This window comes from Hevea brasiliensis, chromosome 4, assembly GCF_030052815.1.
Source record: "Hevea brasiliensis isolate MT/VB/25A 57/8 chromosome 4, ASM3005281v1, whole genome shotgun sequence".
Lineage (NCBI taxonomy): Eukaryota > Viridiplantae > Streptophyta > Magnoliopsida > Malpighiales > Euphorbiaceae > Hevea > Hevea brasiliensis.
The window spans coordinates 9,349,316-9,354,254 of record NC_079496.1 but is presented as its reverse complement, the minus strand read 5'-3'; the positions used below and the strand labels follow the sequence as shown (position 1 = coordinate 9,354,254).

The 4,939-nt window shown below is 33.7% G+C and overlaps 1 pseudogene; it reads right to left on the bottom strand.

Moving 5' to 3' along the window:
* Positions 1–1,053: 1,053 nt before the first annotated feature.
* Positions 1,054–4,673, bottom strand: LOC131179374 (beta-glucosidase 18-like; annotated as a pseudogene).
* Between the last annotated feature and the right edge of the window lie 266 nt (positions 4,674–4,939).

Below are 4,939 nucleotides of genomic sequence, written 5' to 3'. Positions count from 1 at the left end.
CAAACACTGCATTGTCAAATGCAGCTACTTTAGGCCACATAGCAGAAGATACCTGGTATAGCATTATGACAAGAGGGGAGCATACACAATTGAATCAGCCTATTCCCTTTTATGATTAAAAAAAAAGGTGAACCCAATGACCAGAACCCATGTCTTCTAAGACAGCAGATGATAAATTTTGGAAATCAATTTGGAGACAAAAGGTGCAGCCAAAAATTAAAACTTAGCTGCAGAGAATCTGCTTCCAACAAAGAATAACAATTAATCACATCAGAAGATGGATTGGATTCAAGAGCTCAGCCTGCTACAGGATGCATGTCCTCCAGCACAGACAGAGCCCCGCCAGCAATTCAAGCAATAGTAAGTGGCAACCTCCCCCTCACGCATCACTCAAATTCAATTCTGACACTGCATCAAATCATAAGTCACAATCATTATGCTATGTTGCACTCTGCAGAATCACAGAAATTATACAATGCAAGACAGCAAGCAGTAATAGCACTTCTCCCCTGGTAGGAGAAACACTAGCCCTTCTAGAATCCATTAGCCTTGCTCAGGATATGGGACTACAGAAACTTATCCTAAACTTTGTACGAATCTCTCACGAGGAAACATGATGTCTATTGGGAAATTGACCCCTTGGTGAAACACATTCATAGACAGATTGAGTCATTCCAGCCCTGTGTCTTCAGCTTGCTCAAGGGAACTGCAAATACGATTGCAGATTGGACAGCAAAGCAGTGTTTAGGCTTTTCTTGTAACATTCCAGTTATAATCCTCTGTTGTTGAGAAAACTTTTGATTTTGGATTCACTTGGGAATGTAATATTATTACGCTTTGTTAAAAAAAAAAAAAAATCATTAGATTGCAAATGCCGCAGAATAAACAACATAAATAAATACTAAAATTTATATATGAACACTGTTCTAGATTACAAATGCACAATGTAATATTATTACTCTTTATTCAAAAATATTTTTCGGATTGCAAATGCTACAGAGTAAACAACTTAAAATAAATATAAATACTTATATATATGAACACTGTTCTAGATTACAATTGCACAATGTTCGGTTGCCATTCTTTGGGATGATGAAGAGCTTCATTTTTCAGCAAATGCTGGAACCATTTGGCTGATCTTTTTGGTGTTCTCTGCATTGTTGTGCGGTCTACATGAACCAACCCAAAGCTTATGGTATATCCATATGTCTATTCAAAGTTATCTATCAGAGACCAATGGAAGTAGCCCCTCACATCTGCTCCATTCCTGTGATCATTATTAACCTTTATAAGATCAACACCTCACCTTAAAAAAGAAAGGAGAAATATTGATAGGCAAGGAAATATGAATCTACCTCATTGCAGAAACTAGAGAAGTGAGGTAACCCTCCATGTATTCCACCCTGTTCGTGTCATTGAGCATATCTTTAATGTTTCTACTGCTAGGTTGTGCATATCCTACAATTAGCATGTATATATTATCATTAGACTGAATTTCAAATATCTGTTTGATAGTTGCAAGATTACACACATTTAAGTCAGCAGAAGATAACAAAATGGTAATTGCAATTTAATTTTCTGATATACCGTTTTCTGTGATGAACATGGGCGTGTTGTTGTATCTATCTTTGAAGTACGTGATTGTCTTCTCCATGCTATTTGGAACAACATAGAACGTAGGCATTGCCGTCTGTAAAGACCCAGAAAGAAATAGAAAAATGAAGAAGCAATGTTAAGTACTGTTTTTAATTATCATCCACTTTAATTGCTATTTAGGTAGTTAGCTTCTGCATATCTTACTGGCTTTCCTATAAGAACTCCATCTTTTGCTCCAGTTCCATAAGTAAAGGTGTCTTTAAGTAAATCATCATGATAATTGCATGGTGAAAGCAGACAATCCTTTGCATAGAGAGTGCTATAATGGTTGATTCCAATGCAATCCAATTTGTTCGCCAGTTTCCTCTTGTCCTCCATCGAAAATGCTGGTAGCCTTAGACCTACAATTTGTCACATCTCAGGTGGGTACTCGCCATACATAATGGGATCCATAAACCTATACACCAAAAAAAAAATTTCATTAATAGGTTCATCCAAGACCAAGCGACATCTTTATATGATAAACCTTGAATTACGAGTAATTAATTACTTACCAAGCAGCAATGAAACCTAGAGTTCGTTAAGCAGCCACACGATCAACTGGAATGTCTCTTAATGGCTCATACCAGTAGATATGTTATACAATGCCAATCTTCCCTCCTTGTTTTTCCTATTTCAAGTAATAAATATTAAGCAAACATGACAAAGGAAAGAATTAACTCTTTGTTGGTTATTTGATGATATGCTATTGTACATAATACCTGATACTTCTTTCTGTAAATTTCAGTTGCTGTGGCATGAGCTAGTATCATATTATGAGCAGCGATGTAAGGTTCTAATTCAGAGTCTCCGGCTTTGCATTTGCCTACAGGGTAAGAGCATCGGTTTGGAGGACATATTCCACTGTAATACCCATATTGGGCGACCATATTATCTTCATTGAGTGTAATCCAATGTTTCACTCTGTCTCCAAATGCCTCGAAGCAGATATCTGCGAAGTACCCGAAATCATCCCTGTAACAAGATTAAGTTGGTAGAGTAAATGTTGATATTTCTTTTTCATGGTGGTAGCAACTTACATTCTATAACTAAAATTACAAATATGATATGTAATATGCAACAAGATCCATATTCATAACTTCCGCCTTATGAATGATGACTGGCTATATAATAAGGTAAAGTGCTAGCTGTGAAGTAGCTTCCGCAAGTGCACGGGTCACAGTAGTATAGTTTTAAAAATAATATGTTTCCACAGGGAATTGTGCTTAAATTGGAAATAAAAGAATAAGCTAATTAGAATGGTAAAATTTAAAGATATAAAATGAAATTTAAAATTTATGATTGGTATTTGAGGAATTTAAGCTAAATCAAACAATTAACTAAATTAATTAAACTAGATTACCAAAATTTAAATTGAAATTGCTATTTATGAAATTTGGAGGAATTAAATCTAAATTCAATAAAAATTAAAGTGATTCTAGAGATAAGGTTTTCAATATTGTTTGCATGTGGTTTATCCCTAATTTGGCCAAACACATGAGAATTGTAATTTTGAGGGAAATAAATTCTTAATTCTTTAAAACCTTTTTCAAGCATTTCAAAGTTGGTATTCATTAAATCAAACCCTGTTTTCACGATATTTCAAACATAACAAAAACCCAATTAAAGCTCTAATTGATTTTGGAAAGTCCCCTTAATCCTCTTAGCTTATCTCTAACACCAAGAAAACTAAGTTTATTGCAAGATTATCTATCCCAAACATTCACTTTTCAGTCCATCTGTCAAGCATTAAAACTTAACTTAATGAGAGCCCATTCATCAAGCAAGACAACAAGCTCACAAGCAATAAATCAAAATGTAGCAAATCTCATTTAAATGACTAAATCAGTTCAAAAACCACAATACAAAGCAATATTTACAAACCAATCTCTAGAATCTCAAATATCTACTCACAAATTATGGTTTCAAGACAAACCCAAGTATATAAATGATGAAATAATGAAAATCTAAGCTAAGGAATAGAAAAACCCAATAAAATGATGAAGGATCAGCTGCTGGAGAGTTGCAGAAATGTCCTCTGCTGCAGCTGCAAAACCAGACGAGCTCCTCTTCCTTTCCTTCTTTCTTGCCAAAAATCTCTCTCTCTTTCTCCTTGTGGAAAGAAAGAGATAAAGGAGCTTTTATATGGTTCAGAGGTCTGCCCTAGAATGGGTAAAAGGCAGAAGATTCTAGAGAAAGTGATGTATTAAATCAGAGGAACGAAAATACCACGTCAGCCATTTTCAGTAAAACGACACAAGCTGAATCGATTGTGTTGCAGGTTGTGTCGCAGGTTGTGAAACGGTCTGCCAGAGAAAAACTGCATATCTGATAGTCGACACAACCTGTGACACAAGCTGTGTCGCAGGTTGTGTCACTTTCAGCCTCTTTAACTCAACTTTAAAATTTTTGCAATTCAATTCTAATTTCTTCCAAATGGCTGCTCTGATCAAAATACACTAAATCTCTCCAAATTTAACTTACAAAATAAATAAATTCCAAAAATTAAACTAAGAAGTGTAAAATTGCAAAATTGACTAAATATATGCTAACATCTATAGTAATAGCTATGAACAAGGGTAAATTATGTATAAAAATTATACCTAAATGATGATATAAAATGCATGCATCATAAAGAACTTACTACATTTGAGGACTTAGCCATGCGCCATATGGATCTTCGAGGAACATCAAAATAGTGCAATGTAATAAATGGTTCTATTCCTGCATAATCAAAGAGTCCTAATATTAGAAAAAAAAACAACCTAGGTGCCAAATTATCATAACATGGGTTGATGTATTTTACCTTTAAGCAAAAGAGCATTAATAAGCTTATTGTAAAATGCAATACCCTCTGAATTGATCTCTCCAAATCTACCCTCTGTGATTAAAATTAAAATTAATTAAAATATGAAAAATTGAATTAAAAAGAAAACTCATATATAATTCAAAGGAAAAAAATTTGTATAAAACATACTTAGAAGGATTCTAACCCATGAAATTGAGAATCTGTATGAATTTCCTCCAAGAGAATGCATCAACTCTATGTCATCTATAACAAGTACAACCAAGATATATAATATTTTGAATATTTTATTGTAAGTATATCATAAAATTGAGCAAATGTTTGGCTGTAAAGTGGGAAAAAATCTCTTGTTATTTTTCCCATTTAAAGTCAGTTTGATTTGGACTATTTTTCATTAGTAAATAAGTGAGCTGAAAAATAGACTTTTTGGTTTTTTTAAATTTCAACAAATTTATTTTAAGAAAACCTTAATTTTTCAAAACACAAATTCACATGTTT